The sequence below is a fragment of the Bos grunniens genome, chromosome 18, assembly GCF_055505025.1.
Source record: "Bos grunniens cultivar Pamir isolate PY7600 chromosome 18, Bosgru_T2T1.0, whole genome shotgun sequence".
Classification (NCBI taxonomy): Eukaryota; Metazoa; Chordata; class Mammalia; order Artiodactyla; family Bovidae; genus Bos; species Bos grunniens.
In genome coordinates, this window is record NC_141182.1 from 59,543,330 (window position 1) to 59,565,655 (window position 22,326).

The 22,326-nt window shown below is 43.4% G+C and overlaps 1 long non-coding RNA gene across 21 annotated transcripts in view; it reads right to left on the bottom strand.

The window, feature by feature from the left end:
• The window catches only part of LOC147354459 (uncharacterized), a 31,230-nt gene extending 10,303 nt beyond the window's left edge, over positions 1-20,927 (bottom strand). For 7 of the 21 annotated variants that reach the window (XR_015146429.1, XR_015146431.1, XR_015146426.1 and 4 more), the window contains exons 1-3: positions 20,411-20,580; positions 15,899-15,975; positions 11,541-11,657 (exon numbers count right to left, since the gene is read on the bottom strand). This is a non-coding gene — a long non-coding RNA (uncharacterized LOC147354459). Of the gene's footprint in view, positions 1-8,604; positions 9,429-10,322; positions 10,960-11,200; positions 11,372-11,540; positions 11,658-15,898; positions 15,976-17,704; positions 17,793-19,971 lie in introns of those variants that run through there. The other 14 variants (XR_015146443.1, XR_015146435.1, XR_015146438.1 and 11 more) reach the window with 11 other exon arrangements.
• Positions 20,928-22,326: the final 1,399 nt, after the last annotated feature.

The following is a 22,326-nucleotide window of genomic DNA, read 5'->3' on the forward strand; positions in this document are numbered from 1 at the left end:
CAAGTGGTGCTGGGAAAACTGGTCAACCACTTGTAAAAGAATGAAACTAGAACACTTTCTAACACCATACACAAAAATAAACTCAAAATGGATTAAAGATCTCAACGTAAGACCAGAAACTATAAAACTCTTAGAGGAGAACATAGGCAAAACACTCTCCGACATACATCACAGCAGGATCCTCTATGACCCACCTCCCAGAATATTGGAAATAAAACCAAAAATAAACAAATGGGACCTAATTAAACTTAAAAGCTTCTGCACAACAAAGGAAACTATTAGCAAGGTGAAAAGGCAGCCTTCAGAATGGGAGAAAATAATAGCAAATGAAGCAACTGACAAACAACTAATCTCAAAAATATACAAGCAACTCCTGTAGCTCAATTCCAGAAAAATAAATGACCCAATCAAAAAATGGGCCAAAGAACTAAATAGACATTTCTCCAAAGAAGACATACAGATGACTAACAAACACATGAAAAGATGCTCAACATCACTCATTCTCAGAGAAATGCAAATCAAAACCACTATGAGGTACCATTTCACGCCAGTCAGAATGGCTGTGATCCAAAAGTCTACAAGCAATAAATGTTGGAGAGGGTGTGGAGAAAAGGGAACCCTCTTACACTGTTGGTGGGAATGCAAACTAGTACAGCCACTATGGAGAACAGTGTGGAGATTCCTTAAAAAACTGGAAATAGAACTGCCTTATGATCCAGCAATCCCACTGCTGGGCATACACACTGAGGAAACCAGAAGGGAAAGAGACACGTGTACCCCAATGTTCATCGCAGCACTGTTTATAATAGCCAGGACATGGAAGCAACCTAGATGCCCATCAGCAGATGAATGGATAAGAAAGCTGTGGTACATATACACAATGGAGTATTACTCAGCCATTAAAAAGAATACATTTGAATCAGTTCTAATGAGGTAGATGAAACTGGAACCTATTATACAGAGTGAAGTAAGCCAGAAAGAAAAACACCAATACAGTATACTAACGCATATATATGGAATTTAGAAAGATGGTAACAATAACCCTGTATACGAGACAGCAAAAGAGACACTGATGTATAGATCAGTCTTGTGGACTCTGTGGGAGAGGGAGAGGGTGGGGAGATTTGGGAGAATGGCATTGAAACGTGTGTAATATCATGTATGAGACGAGTCGCCAGTCCAGGTTCGATGCACGATGCTGGATGCTTGGGGCTGGTGCACTGGGACGGCCCAGAGGGAAGGTATGGGGAGGGAGGAGGGAGGAGGGTTCAGGATGGGGAGCACGGGAATACCTGTGGCAGATTCATTTCAATGTTGGGCAAAACTAATACAATATTGTAAAGTTTAAAAATAAAATAAAATTTAAAAAATTTTTTCTAAGTTCAAATTTTTGTACTGTGTGTGTGTGTGTGTGTGTGTGTGTATGTATGGCGGGGGGGCGTGGGGTGCCCTACCTGGCATCTTGCAGAATCTTACTTCCCTGACCATGAATCAAACCTGTGCCCTCTGCAGTGAAGTGTGGAGTTTGAACCACTGGACAGCTGGGGAAGTCCACAATTTTTCTATTTATATATATTTTGAGTCTGAAAATGCACGCTATGGTATTTTAATTACAGCTGTCTGAATGTTCTGAAGCAGAGTAACTCAAGTGCAAATTATGAATATGTAATTCCCAAATTGCGTGATCTCTGGTTCCACTGTGGAAAGCAATTCTCATAGATTATTTCAGCCCCAAGAGCCTAACACTGCATTGTTATTATATGTTACAAAATACTGAGGTCAGATAAAACCCTGTTGGTGGGAAGAACATGATTCATCTGGGGTTGTGGAGAAAGTGATTACATTTTATGAATCAAGAGGACATCCATGATACATTCGGAATAAAACAATAGCAAATGGTAATGGCAACAGTTAAATGTCAATCATACACATACTATTTGATTTCTTTTGATTAAATTTCCACTCAGATAACTGCTCTCTCGATGGTCAGATGGTATAGCACCCAGCCCTACAACACGCTGTAGTCTGTGTATGGAAGGGCGCCCTGAAAAAACATGATAAGTTATGGCACAGTTTTACATTATTCTCTGCCCTTATCTGATGCCAATTCACACACCAGTGAATTGAATAATGCAGTGTCCCTGTTTTCTCAGTAAAGATGGATATGAATGAACCACACTTAATCAGGTTAGGCTCTTCATCTTACTAACTCCTCTGCAGAGACCATCATTAAAGGCCTATAAGACAGCTGCAGAAGGTTTTCAAACTACTGCAGAAAAGTCATAGTGAAAGGCTGTTGCTGAACCACGAAAAGACGCCAGGATTCTTGGCCTCCGGAGGAGAAGAATTCAATCTGGGACCAGAGACAAGGCTTGATCGCTCAGAGCTTTTGTGTAATAAAGTTTTATTAAAGTATAAAGGAGACAGAGAAAGCTTCTGACATAGGCATCAGAAGGGGGCAGAAAGAGGACCCCCCTGGCTAGTCTTCAGCTGGATATATAGTCACTGCTGCTGCTAAGTCGCTTCAGTCGTGTCCAACTCTGTGCGACCCCATAGACGGCAGCCCACCAGGCTCCCCCATCCCTGGGATTCTCCAAGCAAGAACACTGGAGTGGGTTGCCATTTCCTTCTCCAATGCATGAAAGTGAAAAGTGAAAGTGAAGTTGTGTCTGACTCTTAGCGACCCCATGGATTGCAGCCCACCAGGCTCCTCTATCCATGGAATTTTACAGGTAAGAGTACTGGAGTGGGGTGCCATTGCCTTCGTATATAGTCACTGCTGCTGCTAAGTCACTTCAATCATGTCCGACTCTGTGCGACCCCAGAGACGGCAGCCCACCAGGCTCTGCTGTCCCTGGGATTCTCCAGGCAAGAACACGAGTGGGTTGCCATTTCCTTCTCCAATGCATGAAAGTGAAAAGTGAAAGAGAAGTCGCTCAGTTGTGTCCAACTCTTAGTGACCCCATGGACTGCAGCCCACCAGACTTCTCCATCCATGGGATTTTCCAGGCAAGAGTACTGGAGTGGGCTGCCATTGTCACTAGCAGTCTGTTAATGAAAGAACGGAATGTCTTAAAACTCAGAATGGCACCAGGCCCCTCATCCATAAGGTGTATTTTGGGATAATCTTGGCACGACATGATTCATCCCGGGCCATAAAAGGATTGACTTGAATCTTGTAGAAAGGGCAGAATACCATACAAATAGTTTTGTTTACATAGACTGGGGGAACAACATCTGAGTATAACATACTGGTTTGTCAAGTAGGTTCTGAGCCATTAGGCAGAACCGACTTGAAGACAGAGTCTGGGGTAAATGCACAGTACATTAACATAGCTTAAGACAAACATTTCCATAAGAAAAATGCATTGGTTAACTCAAGGTTTGAGAATAGTTAACTTCAGGTGAAACCAGGTGTCATTATGGCAACACAGTATTTTAAGAGAAACCTCCTTTTAAATTTGTATAGAGAAGGAAAAAAGTATCGCTTGTTTATTTCCTCCTGCTGCTTAAAAGAGATAAAAATGTCTGACACTTGCAGCTTATTTCCTCCGTTTGGAGACCCCTGGCCTTCCTGCCTGTTACCCTCTCAATAGTAATATGGCCTTCTCAAGAAAACTCCACTAATTAAATACTTTACACACTGAAGATACTGGGCTATCTTCCTACATGTCCTTCAGTTTCAATATACACCTCATGTCATAAGTTTCAACATATTTAATGTAATTATGTTGCAATAGTATTTGTATGTATGTAATTATTCTGCAATAGTATTGGAGGTTAATGTTGGAGAACTAAAGATTTATTTATTCCTAATATGAATTGTCTGATATGTGGCCTGCTGTAAGAACTGGTCTAAAAACTTAGCAAATTCATTACATCTATAAAGATTCTCCCCAAATGAATTTCCTGGTGACTGTTGAAGACATATTGGCCTTCTTAGAAATATTTTCATATTCAGTATATCTGTTCAGTTTCTGATCTGCATAAATTACCTCATTATGCCCAAAGTGTGAATATCTGGTGAAAAAAAACTATACAACATTCATTACCTGTACAAGCTTGCTCTCCAATATAAATTCTTTCATGTTTCACAGATTTGAACTTCGGGTTAAAGTTTTACTGTGCACATTATATCTGTGTAGTTTCTCTGAAAGATGTGTAATTTGAGGTCTAGTGCACACGGAGCCTGGAGAAAGCCCATGCCCACACATTTCCATGACTCCTCTTCAGTGTGGACTCTTGTTGTCAAATGCATCCAACTCAAGGTGAAACTTTTTCCACCCCCATTGCATTTGTAAACTACTGTTCCAGTATGTTCCCCACCTTACATTTGTAAGGTGTCTCTGCATTATGAATTCTCTGATGATGTGAATGATGAGACCTGTTACTGAAGATCCGGCCACACATTACATTTATATGGTTCCCTCCATAAGAGTTACCTTATGGTCACATGATTGACTGCACTCTAAATGTATGGCTTCTCTCCAGGATGAATTTTCTCTTGCTTTGTAAGAAATGAATGCCTTCCAAAACACCTGCCACATTCATGATGTGGGTAAAATCTCAGTTCAGAATTAATTGATGGTTACTTAAGTCTGAACATAGAATCAAAGCTTTTCCACATGCAACACGTTTGTGTGGTTTTCCTCCAGTGTGACTTTTTTGAGGGTCAAACAGATGATATGCTTTACTGCATTCGTTACATTTGTAAGTTTTCACTGTAGTATGAATTCTCAGAAGATCTGAAAAGTGATTCCTGTGACTGAAAGCTTTGCACATAAATTACATGTCTATGGTTTTTCTCCTGTATGAACTGCCTAATGGTCAGTTAAGGCTGAACATGCACTAAAGGCTTTGCCACTCATTACATTTGTGAGATTCTTCTCCAGTATGAATTCTCCAATTAATTCCAAGGTGTGCAATTTGAGTAAGGCATACGTATCATATTTACATGGTTTCTCTTTTGTATGAACTCTCTGATTGACTGTAAGGACTAAACTCTGACTAAAGACTTTGCCACACTCAGGACATTTGTCAGGTTACTCTCCATTATGAATTATTTGATGAACTGAAAAGTCGGTCCTGTACCTGAAGGCTGTGTCACACAAATTACATTTATATGGTTTCTCTCCTCTGTGTATTGCTCGATGGTAAATAAAGGTTGAATGTGCACTATAAGCTTTGCCACACTCATCATATTTGTATGGTTTCTCTCCAGTATGAGTTCTGTGATGAACTGCAAAGGAAGCCCTGTACCTGAAGGCTTCGCCACATAAATTACATTTATACGGATTCTCTCCTGTGTGAACTGCTTGATGTTAAGTCTGGATGTGCACTAAAAGTTTTGCCACATTCATCACATTTATATGGTTTCTCTAAATTATGAATTCTCTGATGAGTTATAAGGCCTGAACTCTGACTGAACACTTTGCCACCCTCATTACATTTGTAATGTTTCTCTCCAGCAGGAATTCTCCGATGATTCCTAAGATATGAATTTCGACTAAAACACTGGCCACATACATCACACTGATATGGTTTCTCTCCAGTATGAATTCTCCAATGGAGTGTAAAGTAAGACTTGAGACTGAAGGCTTTACCACATAAATTACATGTATATGGTTTCTCTCCTGTATGAAGTGCTTGATGTTTACTTAAGTCTGAATGTGCACTAAAAGCTTTTCTGCACTCATCACATTTATATGGTTTCTCTCTATGGACCCTTTGATATCCAGTGAGTTCTGAGTCCTGAACAAAAGTCATGGCACACTCAGTACATTTGTAAGGTCTTCCTGTGTGTGCTTCCTGGTCTTATGCCAGTACTGAAGGGTGCATAACAGCACTCTCACATATATTAGAAATGCTGGTGCAGAAACTAGTTCTCTGAAGTGGTAAATCTGAGGTGCTACTGTTGATACTCCTCACAACTTGAATACATTCAAATGTTTTCCCTTCAGGTTGAAGTATCTGCAGTTCATCTTGAAACCTTGATCCATGCCTATTTTCAACAGGCCTATTTCCCGCTGCAATTCTACTGTACCGATCACTTTCATTAGTGAGATTTTTGATCTGGGTTATAGACATTCCTTTGTAATTTCTTTCATCATCTCTCCCCTGACAATCAAATTCATGCAAATTTTTCTGGATCTCTCTGAGGAAAATATCTGTGATTTCATGGCTTTCAGGTCTTCCCAACATCACTGTGTGAAATATTTCTGCTTTATCACTGTTTGCTTTTGTTGGTGATTTCTGGCTTATATGTGTATGAGACATTAAAGAACCATAGGTATCCTATTAATTATAATTCATAAATAAATTCTTTCATGTTCAACACATGATCTTACACCAAAAGTAGTACTCATCCTGAACAGAATTATGAATCTTCCCAGTGATGATTTTCAAAATAAAAGAAACACTAAAGGAATAGTGTTTAATAAAGAAAGAGTAATTGGGCTTCCCTGGTAGCTCAGTGGTAAAGAATCTGCCTGCCAGTGCAGGAAACATGGATTCAGTCCCTGACCTGGGAAGATCCCACATGCCATGGAGCAACTAAGCCCATGAGCTACAACTATTAAGCCTATGCTTGGGAGCCTAGGAGCTACAACTATTGAGCCCATATGCTACAACTACACAAGTCCACAACCTAGAGCCTGTGTTCCAAAATAAGAGAAGACAAGGCAATGACAGGCTCACACATCGCAACCATAGAGTAGCACCTGCTTTACACAAATAGAGAAAACCTTGTGCAGCAACAAAGACCCAGCACAGCCAAATAACTAAAATTTTTAAAAATTTAAAAAAAGTGATCACCTGTAATTCAAATTACTTTTACAGTAGGCTAGTTTCAAACACACAATGACAAAAACATTCACATAGTTCAAACCTATGTCAGCTCTCAAAGAAAAGGGTATTATGACACCATGACCCCAAAGCACACTCGAATTAGTAGTAAACATACTATTGTCTCATAATTGAGGAGGAAAAAAATACATTATACACAATATACACATATTTATACATAATTACATGCTAAAGAACAGACAGGGCTTCGCAAGTTTCTCAGTGGTAAATAATCTGCCTGCCACTACAGGAGATGCGAAAGACTAGAGTTCAGTCCCTGGATCTGGATGAATCTCTGGAGACAGAAATGACAACCCACTCCAGTATTCTTGCCTGAAAGAAATTCCATGGACAGAGAAGCCTGGAAGGCTACAGTCCATGGGGTCACAAAGAGTCAGATACCTCTGAAAGACTGAGTATGCATGCAAAGACTAGACAATATATTGTTATAGTAAATAATCCAAAAGAAACTAAATAATGAATAATGTAAAAACTAAAGAGCAGTTTCTTAAAGAGATGGGAATACCCAACTTTATTGTCTCCTGAGAAATCTATATACAGGACAAGAACCAAAAGTTAGAACTGGACATGGAACAACTAACTGGTTCAAAACTGGGAAAGCAGTATGTCAAGGCTGTATATTGTCACCCTGCTTATTTAACTTATATGCAGAGTACATCACGTAAAATGCTGGGTTGGATTAAACACAAGCTGGAATCAAGATTGGCAGGAGAAATATCAACAATCTCAGATACGGACATGAATCCACTTAAATGAAAGAGATAAAAGAGGAATTAAACAGCCTCTTGATGGGGTGCAAGAGGACAGTAAAAAAAGCTGGCTTAAAACTCAACAATCAAAACACTAAGACCATGGCATCTGGTCCTATCACTTGATGGCAAGTAGATGGGGAAAAAAAGGAAACAGTGCCAGATTTTACGTTCTTGGGCTCAAAAATCACCATGGGTGATGACTGCAGCTATGAAATTAAAAGATGCTTACTCCTTGGAAGAAAAGCTATGACATACCTAGAGAGCATATTAAAAAGCAGAGACATCACTTTTGCCAATAAATGTCCATACAGTCAAAGCTATGGTTTTTCCAGTCATCATGTATGGATGTGAGAGTCGAACGATAAAGAAGGCTGATGCCAAAGAATTGATAATTTCGGACTGTGGTGCTGGGGAAGGCTCTTGAGAGTCCCTTGGACTGCAAGGAGATAAAACCAGTCAGCCCTGAAGGAAGTCAACCCTGAATATTCATTGGAAGGGATAATGCTGAAGCTGAAGCTCTAATACTTAAGACTTCTTGATTCAAAGAACTGACTCACTGGAAAAGACCCTGATGCAGGGGAAGGTCAAGGGCAGAAGAAAAAGGGGGCAACAGAGGATGAGATGGTTGGATGGCATCACTGACTCAATGCAGATGAGTTTGAGCAAACTCAGGGAAATAGTGAAGCACAGGGAAGCCTGGCGTGCTGTAGTCCATGGGGTTGCAAAGTATCAAACATGACTTAGTGATGAACAAAAAAAAGAACAAAAGGGCAGTTTACAGTTGCACAAGAAACACAGCATTAGGAAATAAAGGATTCATTTAAAACAATTTTTTTTTGTCATACCACATTCCTTGCGGGATTTTAATTCCACGACCAGGGATTGAACCTAGGCCCAAGCAGGTAAAAGTACTGAATTCTAGCCACTGGACTGCCAGGGAATTCCCTCATATGATTTAAAACCAAAACAAAACACACTTTTATAAACATCTGTTATAAATCTATCAGTTTACTGACGTATAGGCCATTTTATGACATTAACAAGTAGTTCATACCAGTTACATTGGATAATACATTCAGAAAGACCATCATCTCTAAATTAAAAAAATTAGTAAATGAAATATTCTCTACTTACACAATAGCCATTCAATACAGCAATTCCGTTTTCTATACAACTTATCCAGTTCACTGGCCCCAACATACATGTAAAGGAACATGCTTTGGGGTTCCCTGGTGGCTCAGGGGTAAAGAATGCACCTGCCAGTGCAGGGCACATAGGTTCAAGTGCTGGTCTGGGGAGATCACACATGCCTCGGAGCAGCTAAGCCTATGCTCTAGAGCCTGGCACCTGTAACTACTGAAGCCTGGGTACCTAGAGCCCACACACTGCAACAAGAGAAGGCACGGCAGTGAGAAGCCTGTGCACTGTAACCAGAGAGTAGACCCTGCTTGCCAGAAGTACAGAGAAGCCCGAATCACAACGAAGACCCAGCACAGCCAAAAATGAATAAAAAATAAATTATTTTAAAAATGTATTCTTATCACAAGAAAGGAATATACTTTGAAAACTTACTACCCAGAGTCAGAGATAACACTGTCAGGAATAAAATGCAAATTAACAACATACATAATGTAATGTAGACAAAGGGACATGTCACAATAAGCATGACAAAAAGTTAATGTATTTTTTACCCAAAAGTAATCTTTGAGGGAAAGTCCCTGGTGCTCTGATGGCTAGGACTCTGTGCTTCCACTGTAGGGGAGCAGATTCCGTCCATGGATGGGGAACTAAGATGCAACTGCCTGTCGCATGCTGCAGCCAAAAAAAAAAAAAATTCCTGATCTTTCCTGTAAAAGAGGCAATATTCTAAACAACCTAACAGCACTAATATTCCAATTTTACAAATAAAGGCAGTAGACTCACAGAAATTATGTTTTCTCCAGAGTCTAAAGAATATCATGGCCATCCTGTATCAAAAAAGCTACTTTCTTTTGTATAGTCATAATTTCATGGCTAAAATACAGACCAAATAGTGCTCAAATTGACTGTGATAAGAGGGACAGATGGGCTGATAAGAATCTTAGATTGTCACTCTGGGGGGATGGGGGTATTGGTTTGATCAGAAGAATCTGAAGGGTAAAGAAACTTCCTACAATGGGGGCAGGAGTGGGGGAAGCTGGGCTCATCCTCCCCACTGAGAGACAGGGGAAGTTAGAAGGGGACCAGCTGATAGAGAGGGAGACAGAAGGGTTGGGAGGGGTGAAAGGCCACAAAAGGACAGAGAATGGAGAGACAAAGGGCAGTAGGCGACACTATTGGAGCTGTGGGCTGGCTCAATAGAGAGCCGACTTAAAAAGTGAGGATTTGATCAGCTAAAATATAATTTGACATTGTAATGTGGACAATCATCCTCACTAATCGCATAATTCTGTTTCCATTTGTAACTTCTCTTCAGACAATTTTAAGTTAGCTTTATGTACTTCACAGTAGGAGAGAAGAGGATCCAGCCTCTCATCCAGCAGGGCAGATTCTTATCCTTTCTCAAGGGGTGAGAGTCACAAACATTCAGTAACTTCTAAGTGTTCAGCCCACTGAATTTAAGGTCCCACTTCTCACATAATCCAGTGAATACATCCCATTTATTAGCTAATGAGTAAAGATGAACCTTCATCTCGGAATAAAAACTTCATCAATCTTAATCTCTTCTTTTCTTACAGAGTGGCATTTTGTCTCACAAATCCTACTCACAGCACCAATTAATGTTTTGCCAAAAGTTTTCACTTTCATCTTAGGGTTAAAGGATTTGTTAATAAAATAAGCCATGTGCGCTATACAAATGAAAAAAGTGAAAGTGAAGGTGTTCACTCGTGTCTGACTCTTAGTGACCCCACGGACTGTAGCCCACCAGGCTCAACTGGCCACAAGGTTTTCAAGGCAAGAATACTGGAGTGGGTTGCCATTTCCTTCTACAGGGGATCTTCCCAACCCAGGGATCGAATACAGGTCTCCCACATTGCACACAGACTCTGCCATCTGAGAAACCAGGGAATCCCTATACAAATAAATAATACATAAGACAGACAGAGAATTATCTAGCTGACTCTCAATACACTACCATTTAAAGCAAAGAGAAATAGAAACAGCAGAGGATATATCATCAAATTGGCTTCTGACCAACATCCAGACTCAAACAGCGCTGGCAAATCCCAGGACACAGCACATCTGGAGTCTCAATTGGGAAAACGTCCCAGGCAGTGTGTCCATTCCGTGGGTGAGACTTCAAAGATTGCAGTTCGAGGTTACTGCTTATAATCCCAGGACATGAACTGATATCATCATCAATCTGTGAGGAAACAGCAGCTCTGGTTTCATCTTAATGCTGTTTGTTTCATCTTATAAAACTTGGATGCTGCTAAGCCTGGGGCTTGGTTGGTCAGAGCACCTCCAAGGGCTGAACAAACTCAAGATTTGTCCCCTAACTTATTTATGGTGCCACAAGCCTTGCATTCACAGCAGGGAGTCAAGGCACTCACAGTCAGGGTGTGTCCAGACAGGTTAGAAGGAAGGTCAGAAGAATGCACTACTTTGTCTTGAAGCCTAAACAAGACTATTTATTTAATTTCCTTAACATCCTGGTGGCTCTATGCCTGCAAATACAGGAGGCATGGGTTCGATCCTTCACAAGTTTGAAATCAGCTTTATAAACACTCAAGCACGGGAAAAGCTCCTTGTGTATCATACAGTGAGCAGGTCACCTGAAGAAAGGACAAGTTTGAACTCCCGATGCCAATCATGAAGCCTTACATGTGAGAGTCAACAAGGCTTTGATCTCAGTAAGAAAAACAGGGGCTCCCAAGAGACACAGAGGGAACATGCAGAGGTACCCCAAAGTATACCACCACTTCGGAAGGAAGTGATCCTCACCCACAGCAGGATCCTGAGGGTCTCCACCATCACGTCCTTGTACAAGGTCCTCTGGGCAGGGTCCAGACATTCCCACTCCTCGGGAGTGAAATCTATGAACACATCCTTGAAGGTTAACTGTGTTGGAAATGAAAACACATTTCACCAACAGGCCCTGAGGAGGGTTCTTATTTTCACAGAAAAGGACAAGTGAGACAGGTAAGGTCAATTCAGCTGAAGTAATATTCTGATAGATCCATGCAAATCTATTTGGAGCAAATTGGTGGTCTCTAATTTAATTTCCTGTTTTTTCATAAGATGATGATATCCTCCAATCAACATGAATTTGTCATATGTGTGGACAAGACACGAAAAACAAATTACAATCAACAGTGGGTTGTCTATGCAGAAGTGTTACACTCAACACACTGAATGACATTCACTATCTAGATGAGTTACAGCAAGACTGGTGTCTTCAGAGACAACAAAGTCCACAGTGGCTTTAAAAGAACACACACTGTGATGAGGATAACATCATCACACTGACCAGAGGTGTCTCAACACTTCATACACACTAAGCATTACTCTAAACACTTTACACATATGAACTTCTCATCAACATAGCAGCACGTTAGAGAAAGATCTGTGTCCACCTTACGGGAGAGAAAACTCTGTCACTCTAAGAAATTACTCAGGTTAAATAGTTAAGAAATGAAGCAACAGCACTTGAGTTCAGGTGGTTGGGAGAGACAACTGAACCGAAAAAATTAAACAGTTAAGTAACAGTGTAAAAGACCATCCACAGAACGTTCCCAGAGAATACAGGAAACAAGTTCAAGGAAGCTGTAGTGCAATGGAACAGTAAAATGATCACTATACAGAATCACCCCCTCTCCCCGCCAATCCATACAATGTCAGTAATCTTACTACTATTTATATCATTCATGTGATGAGATAGAATAAACTTAAGGTCATGGAATACACTTAAGATACAAGTGCAACTGCTACAAAGCATAAAGCATATTTATGAGATGATGTTTTATAATAAAACCATGGAGTTACATATCCATGCACTCATGCATGCACATGTAAACAAACAGCTGATTGAAAAAAAAAAGAGTTGTCTTTTTTCTTTCATTCAATCAAAATTTAGTGAGCATCAACTCTGTGTCCCGAACTGGGAATACAGCAGTATACATGATGGAGCTTACAATCCAGGAGCCAGCTGGCCAATTACATCCATAATTTTAACATCACTATTGTTATATGTGCTCTGAAACAGGCCTGGTGCTAAGACAAGATTCAACAGAAAGTCTTGACCTACATCAAGAAATCAGACATCAGATGAGGTCTCCGTGAGGAAGAAACACTTAGATTGGCAAGGTGGGAAATGGAAGAGTTTTGTAAGCAGAGAGAAGAGCCTGAGTGCCGGCTCTGAGGCAGGAAGATATTTAGTGAACAGAAAGTCAGCCAGTGTGACTGGGACACAGGGAACAAAGAGGGGTGATGCCAGGTAGAGGCTGATTTCTACAAGGTGTAGGATTTAGGACTTTATTCCAAAAGCTACTGGAAGTCACTGAAGAATCTGTAGGAAGAAAGTTAGAGGTTTAGATTTGGTTTTTCGAGCTCACTGTGTTGTGTGTGAAGGTCGTTGTTCAGCTGCTCAGTCATGTCAGACTATTTGTGACTCCACGGTAGCTTGCCAGGGTGGACATTTCGTACTCCAAAGAGTTGCCTTTTGACACATTCTGGGATGATACTCCCATTTTCTTTTACTTGTATATTTCAGCATCTTTGGGACATTAAAAGCCAATCAGTTCTACATCATTAAGTTTGTCAGCATTCTATGTCTTTTTTAAAGCTTATTTGGTTATGCTGGGCCTTCGTTGCTGTGAGCAGGCTTTCTCTAGTTGCAGCTGCGGTGCCCGGCTTCTCATTGCAGTGGCTTCGCTTGTTTTAGAGCACAGACTCTAGACAGTGCGGGCTTCAGGAGTTATGGCTCCTGGGCTCTAGAGTACAGGCTCAGTAGTTGTGGCACATGGGCTTAGTTGCTCTGAGGCATCTTCCTGGATCTGGGATAGAACCCATGCACCCTACATTGGCAGCCACATTATTATCAACTGTACTACCAGGGAAGTCTTCAACATTATCTTATTGTAGTTCAAAAAAATAAAAGGATACTAGTTCAAAAAAATAAAAAGTAATATAAGCAGAACATAATATACAGAAGATTTATTCTAATGTGTATAAAATACCTGTGTTTAAAAATAATATCAAAGCTTCCCTGGTGGCTCAATGGTAAAGAACTCACTGACCAATGCAAGAGACATGGGTTGTTGCCTGGTCCAGTAAGATCCCACATGCTGAGGGGCAACTAGATCCCTGAGTCTCAATTCCTGAGCCAGAGCTCTAGAGCCCAGCAAGTGAAACTACTGAAGCCAGTGCACTCTAGAGCCTGTGCTGCAAAATGAGAGAAGCCAATGCAAGGAGAAGCCCCCACTGCAATGAGAGTGGCCACCACTTGCCGGAATGAGGGAAAAGCCATTGAAGCAATGAAGACCCAGTACAACAAATAAATACATTAAAAAAAAAAGTGACTTTATCCTTAATTTGAGGTATGTAGTTATGTATGTGTATGAGTACATAATCAAAATTTTATTATTATAGTCCATTAATGAAATATTTAATTAAGATTAGGAAAGTTGGAGAATTCCCTGACGGTTCAGTGGTTAAGATCCCACACTTCCACTGCATGATTTTGGGTTCAATCCCTACTCACAGAACTATGACCACCCAAGCTCACCATGCAGCCAAAAAAAGAAAAAAAATTAGTAAACTTGATTTCACAGTTTAAATGAGGAAAGGTAATGAAACACTCTCTAGACCTGAAGCCTCTTTCTCAACTTTCCATTCCATTGCCAAACACTAAGATTTTTAAGAGATGCACATTTAATTTTATTTATTAGACTCTGATGCTGGGAGGGATTGGGGCAGGAGGAAAAGGAGACAGAAGATGAGATGGCTGGATGGCATCACCAACTCAACGGACGTGAGTTTGAGTGAACTCCGGGAGTTGGTGATGGACAGGGAGACCTGGCATGCTGTGATTCATGTGGTCGCAAAGAGTCGGACATGACTGAGCAACTGAACTGAACTGATTATTATTTTTTAAAAATTTATTTATTTTAATTGGAGGCTAATTACTTTACAATATTGTAGTGGTTTTGTCATACATTGACATGAATCAGCCATGGGTGTACATGTGTTCCCCATCCTGAACCCCCTTCCCACCTCCTTCCCCATGCCATCCCTCTGGGTCATCCCAGTGCACCAGCCCTGAGCACCCTGTCTCATGCATGAAACCTGGAGTGGCGATCTGTTTCACATATGATAATATACATGTTTCAGTGCTAGTCTCTCAAATCATCCCACCCTCGCCTTCTCCCACAGAGTCCAAAAGACTGTTCTATACATCTGCGTCTCTTTTGCTGTCTCGCATATAGAGTTATTGTTACCAACTTTCTAAATTTCATATATATGCATTAGTATACTGTATTGGTGTTTTTCTTTCTGGCTTATTTCACTCTGTATACTAGGCTCCAGTTTCATCCACCTCATTAGAACTGATTCAAATGTATTCTTTTTAATGGCTGAGTAATATTCCATTGTGTATATGTACCACAGCTTTCTTATCCATTTGTCTGCTGATGGACATCTAGGTTGCTTCCATGTCCTGGCTATTATAAACAGTGCTGCAATGAACATTGGGGTACATGTGTCTCTTTCAATTCTGGTTTCCTCGGTGTGTATGCCCAGCAGTGGGATTTCTGGGTCATATGGCAGTTCTTCCAATTTTTCAAGGAATCTCCACACTGTTCTCCATAGTGGCTGTACTAGTTTGCATTCCCACCAACAGTGTAAGAGGGTCCCCTTTTCTCCACACCCTCTCCAGCATTTATGTACTATAAAAAGTCAGATCTGATTCCCCCTCTTTTCCAGATTTTAACAAGTATTGTGCACACTAATACCTGACTTCCACATGCAGCTTCTTTACCCTCGTTGACAGAGAGCAGACAGCACATCCAGATGGGCCCTAAGCAATCCCTGCTGCCCAACAGCACTGAGACCCTGTCTCCAACCTGTGGGTATGAAGCCCTGCCTAGGACAGTGCCCAAGGGAGCCTCCTCACAAGGGCCGGGTCACTGGGTCATGGGGAGACGGGATCTAAGTGGAGATGATAGGCCCTGAGGGAAGGCCCCAGGTGAGTGTGCATGTACAGGAGTCAGACAGGACACTTCAGAGTCAGACACAATAAGCAAGTCCAGAGAAGGGCATTTCAGAAAGGACAGACTGAGAACCCACTGAGAATATGACGTTACCTGAGAAAGAGCAATTCCTGACACATTTTCTTTCATCTTCTTGGCTTCTTCCTCAGGCAACACAAGTCTTCAGAGGTCTATAATGAAAGTGGAAAGCATGCGTTTAATGCTTAGAGTCAACACACCCGCTTCCTGAGCCCCATCCCCAACACAGAGAAGCCCTCACCATGTGGAACAGACAATCCTCTGTGCCCACGGTCTCAGGAGGGACTCAGGATGGTCAACTCCCGCACGGAGTCCAACATGGAACTTTCCCACACTTTTATTCGGATCACACTCCCCTCCTGGTGAGGCCTCATGCACACAGCAGCAGGGGGCACCTCCACTGACCCCATGATGCCCTTCAGGTCACACAGCAGGCCCTGGTCCAGCCCCACTCAGGGCAGAGCGCCCTCCCCTCCCCCAGGGCCTGACCTTAGTCTCAGAAGTGGAGGCTAAGAGCCCTGGTGCTCAATGCAGGATCCAAATCGGAATCATCTGCGACTCTGTGCACATTCCTGGGACAAGGCCCCACATGAGAACCTGAGGAGCGTGTCTGATGGGGGAGAATCGACTAACAAAAGGGATATGTGTATACATACCATACACCATGTGACCATGTGACATGTGTACACCGTGAAATATTTATCACAATCCACGAACCAACACATCCATCACCTCCAAAACCCCATGTTTTGTGTGTGGTGAAAACACTGACGATGTACTCTCCTGACATATTCCCACTGTGCAGTAATAGAATAGGATTAACTACAGTCAGCATGCTGCACATACCTCCCCAGGACTTACTCACTTCACAACTCATAGTCTGTACTTTTTGACCAACATCTCCCACAACAACGCTTGTCTCTCTCACACACACACACACACACCCATTCACTGGGTTCATCAAAAGGTCCACTCTTGCTCTCACAACCCTCCTGGAGACCTCAATGAAGCTTCCCTTCAGCTTCTCCCATTTTTCTACCTCTTCTCCGTGCATGGTTGAAAAAGAGCAGAGACCACTAGGCATGCATAGTGCAACAGAAATCTGCCCAAGCTGCAAATCCAAGGACACTGGGACTGAATATGGAGAAAAAGAACCTGGTCCTCTTGGGAAAACCTATCAGCGACTGTGGACATTATGTAGCTGAGAAATAGGCAGACTGAGTTCAATAAAGAAGTCACAAGACGAGAGAGCCCCCAGTCTCACTGGCTCATGTTCTCCCTGCTCACAGCTAAATGCAAGATAACCACAGTAAACTCAGCATCTGCTGCAATGGGCAGATGAGCTGCTGGAAGGCAAAGCTGCTGTCCAAGATGGAAACTGGCCCCTGGATGGACAGAGCTTAGAAGACCTGGGGGCTGCAGTGAGCAGTGACACTGCAGACTAAAATATGGGGATGCCTCAAGACACTCGGAGAAGGCAACGGCACCCCACTCCAGTACTCTTGCCTGGAAAATCCCATGGATGGAGGAGCCTGGTAGGCTGCAGTCCATGGGGTCTCCAAGAGTCGGACATGACTGAGCGACTTCACTTTCACTTTTCACTTTCATGCATTGGAGAAGGAAATGGCAACCCACTCCAGTGTTCTTGCCTGGAGAATCCCAGGGACAGGGGAGCCTGGTAGGCTGCCATCTATGGGGTCACACAGAGTCAGACATGACTGAAGTGACTTAGCATAGCATAGCATAGCATCAAGACACTAGATCTGTCAGGCTTCTTAGGACTCTCACATCTTTTTGCTTTGGGTAGTAAGTCTCCACGTGGGGTAAGGATCAATTAGAGTTGAAATGTCCAGAACAGATATGGGAACCATCATCACCTACCCTGTAACCTCCATCTCCCCTGAGAATTCTTCAGCCAAACACACATTCATAGTCTGTGAGATGTTGTAAGAGAGATGTTGCACACATCCTGGAAGCAAGAGGAAAATGGGGCATCCTTCAATGAAGGGAAAAGAGGAAACATTCCAAATAATCAAAGGAGAAGGCCATCTCTGATGAAGGTGATTAATATAGAGGCAGTAAATCTGGTTAACATGACAGCAAATATCAAAGGAGATGGGGAGACCTCTCTGGCCTAGACCTGACGAAGAGAAAAAGCAAGGGCAACAGTGATATAATGACCAAACCTAGACGTTAGCAACTAAGATCCGAGACGGAGAAGGTTTTGGTTATATGAACAAGGACTAAGTGAATGTGACCAGGACAGACTGACCATGAGAACGGGTCAGCTCCCAGGATGGGGCTGGAGACCCTGGCAGAGACCTGAGGATGACAAAGGGCTGGAGAGCCACCTAAGGAGTTAGGATGCTTCCCTGAGGACACAGGGAAGCCAGCAGAGGTGGGAGTCCTCCCTTCACATCGACCTTTATTCACAGAAGACGGTTCATGATTCTCTCTGACTCTGAGCCTATGCTCCCACCTCCATCCTACTATTGTCCTTTTTCATGTTGCAAGACTGGGATCCATTTCAAATTCTAATACTAACTGGGCAGTCCCTCCAAGAACTGCCACACACCCAATTTGGCCAATCATCTCAGGGGTCACTGTTCCTCAGCTTCTGGACCTGAGGGAAACACCATCAGATCAACTCAGCTCACTACATGTGAGATCACATAAAAGAGAGGAAATTGGAGTATCAGACTAACTGCTTACATTACGTCGTGACTCTTAACCTCTACTCCACACCAGGAAAAGGGAAGGGGCTGACCCACCTCTGACAGAATCAAGACACTGCCGCAGCTTAAACTTCTATAACCTCTGCACATGGATGTTATCTTTTAATACAGATAATTACAAAATGCACAAGCCTTACAGACAGAAGTTTTGCAGTTCTCATTTTCATCTGTATAATTTAAAAAAGAATGTCTTAAACTTAGTAGATTTTAAAGCCAAAAATCAATGTATCACAACTTAATAATTCTTATACAATCGATTCAGCACTCGTCTGGATCTAGTCCCCTGCCACACCTGCACAATAGTTGTTTCCACTTCATCTGGTTTATCTGTTTCCCTACTTCTTTCTCCGTCTCCCTTTCTCTTCCCCTCTGCTCTCCTGCTGTGCCTGTCCTCCTCTCTACTTCTTCCCTGACTCCCATCCGGCCTCTCTCTGCCATTTGTTCCCCATCAAGATGCGTTCTCTCCATCCTCCCTGGTGATCCTCAATCTCCCGCCTTTCTTCCTCCATCTTTGCCCTCTCTTCCTCCCAACTCTCTGGCACCCTCAAGTGGCTGTGCTTCCTTTCAGCTTCCTTTCTCAGCTCCTCCAACCACTAGGAGCTCCCTTTCTCTCCCAGCGGGATATTGTTTGTAGGTCAAGGTCCCAAGTCTTGTATCCCCTTTGAGGGCTCTCAGTGTGAACTGCCTCTCCACTGTCGCCTTCTTTGGGGCCCCTGATTTACAACCCCTCTCCCCTGAAGACTATAGAAGGGGGCGGCAGAGGATGAGATGGTTAGATAGCATCCCTGACTCAACGGACACGAATCTGAGCAAACTCTGGGAGAAACAGGGTTCGAAAAGACTGGGACCGAACACCACCTCCCTATCTTGCTCACCTTTAACTCTCAGGAAATTCTGTTTTTCTCTAAACTTTTTTCCCTAACCTCTACCTTCAAGGCTCATTCTTTTTCATGCTGTTGTCTCTTCACAAGTTCCTCACAATCCTCTTCATTGCCATCGCTTCTTCTTCATGTTTCTCTTTATTTTCTATTTCTCTAGGAGTTGCTGTCCCTGCTTCTACTGACAACCCCTCGCCCACTATTTACAGGGATGGTGACTGATTAAGAAGCCCGGTTCCCGCAAAAGCCAACCAGCAACGGGTGGAATTTGGGACGGAACCTCGGGTGCCACGTGGCTGGCGCAGGTCACCTCCCCCCGACACCGGTCACGGCAACGTCACTATGAAGAGAAAGCCTACAGGGCAGAAACACCTGCCTGAGGAGACGCGAGGACAGACGGGTTGGGAGGGAAGGGGTCTCAGCAGCGGGGCGAGCTCTCCAGAATCCCAGGACCCGGGAGACAACGCGGCCTCTCCGGAAGCGGAGAGGTCGGGGCGGTCGGCGCGGCTAGGGGCCGCGGAGCTAATAAACCCACCTCGCCGAAGAGAATTGTATGCGGTGTAGGAAGGGCAGAGAGGTCAGTGAGGTCAGTAAATGGTTTCAAGTAGGAAACAGGTGCGGAACGCAGCGTCTCTGTGGACCAAAAGCTGGAAGCGGCTTCAGAGCGACTTTAAAGCAAAATGGCGGCGCCCCTTTGGCGCTCACCAAGACGTCTGGAGAAGGAAATGGCAACCCACTCCAGTGTTCTTGCCTGGAGAATCCCAGGGACGGAGGAGCCTGGTGGGCTGCCGTCTATGTGGTCGCACAGAGTCGGACAGGACTGAAGCGACTTAGCAGCAGCAGCAGCAAGACGTCTGAACTTGCTGGGGATGGTGGGACGGGCGCAGGGATTTAGAGTCACTAGCGAACCTGAGACTCGGGGTAACGAGGAAAGGAGACTGAAGGCGCAGGTTTGATCAGACAGAAAAACTCACGCTGAGCTGAGAGACCTCCACTTGCCGCGCTCCGCTTCCGGGTTTGCACGAATCTGCGCTCACGCGCAGTGAAAGTCGGAGCGGCCTGGGGGCGGGGACTCAGCGGAGCCAGGTCGTCGGAGGGCGGGGCGTTGAGCTAAGCCGAACACGCGTGGGGACATCGGGAGTGTGAGGAGGAGCTTCGAGGCGTTCTGCGACCGGCGTCCGGGCGCAGTGGGTAGAGCGGTGCGGGCGCGGCGCGGAGAAACAATTCATTACTGTAATCACCTCTGAAGCGGACTGCAGCCAGAATATTAAAACAGGCCTGCTCCTTGCAAGGAAAGTTATGATAAAACCAGAAAGTGTTAAAAAGAAAAGGCATTACTTTGCCAACAAGGGTCCCTATACTCAAAGCTATGGTTCTTCCAGTTGTCAGGTAGGGATGTGAGAGTTGGTCCATAAAGAAGGCTCAGCATAGAAGAACGGGTGCTTTTGGATTGTGGTGCTGGAGAAGAGTCTTGAGGGTCCCTTGGACTGCACGGAGATCAAACCAGTCAATCCTAAAGGAAATCAGTCCTGAATGTTCATTGGAAGGAGTGAGGCTGAAGCTGAAGCTCCAGTACTTTGGCCACCTGATGGGAAAACCTGACTCAGAAAAGTCCCTGAGGCTGGAAAAGACTGAAGGCAGGAGGAGAAGGGGGACAACAGAGGACGAGATGGTTGGATGGCATCACCGACTGGATGGACAAGTTTCATCACGCTCCAGGAGATGCAGGATGGGAAGCCTGGCTGCTTTAGTCCATGGGGTCGCCAAGAGCCGAACACGACTGAGGTACAGAACAATAACTGCTCCTCGCCCCACCCATCCCATAAAATCATCTCAGGCTTGAGTCTAGGACTGGCAATCAACCTTAATGCACAACATGTAAAATTATCCCTCAAATGTCTTCACATTCTCCAATCTCTTAGGATCTTTCCCCACTATTACACAGCACTACCCACCACACTTGTTAGCAGTCCAAAATTCAGCCCTATCCCCACTGGGTTTCATTGGACTGGAAAACATCCAACAAAAACCCACTTCTTTAATTCAAAGAAAATTTTCTACACTAGTGTCAGACCATATGGGCTACCCAGGTGGCTCAGTTGGGAATTTGCCTGCCAATGAAGGAGCTACAAGAGATGGGGCTTCAATCCCTGAGTCAAGGACCCCCAGGATTAGGACATGCAACCCACCCCAGTATTCTTGCTTGGAAAATCCCATGGACAACGGAGCCTGGTGGGCTACACTCCATGGGGTTTCAAAGAATCAGAGGTGACAGAGCACAGCGACCATTCTGTATTTCTCTTTGACTCCAGTGCTGATACAATGATTCTAGTGCTGATACAACTAACTAGCATCACTGAAAATAATCTCCTAAAATGAAGAGTCTTTGTAGTCAATTTATTACTCTGGTCATAAAAACTAGAAAAGGACAGTAATAAGCCTCCCTAACACGGGAGAAAAAACTCCAGCTCCATCACTAATCTCCAAAGTTGAAACTCTAATCTAGTTCATGAACACTTATTATAGGATATTTATAAAATTATTGTCATGTCTTAATTAAAATTACTTTTTCCCTATAAACTACTATATATTTCGTGCACTATTTGTGTCAGGATTTTACATGGAAAGGACTCAAACCCCAAGCCTCTAAGTCCACAACTGAATTTACTTGGGGTGGAGGAACGGGTGGATGAGTAGGAAAGTCTGGTGACCCAAGATCACAGATATGGAGCAGAGGCTCAGTTTAACAAGAAAAAAAGAACAAAAAACAGTACCACATGTTTCCAATGGTGACTACACCTACCATTTGCTGTGAACTCTGCTTCTGGGCATGAGGGGTGGGCCCAAGTGGGCCAGAGATGATACTGGCATGTTCCATCCTTTAGTTGCC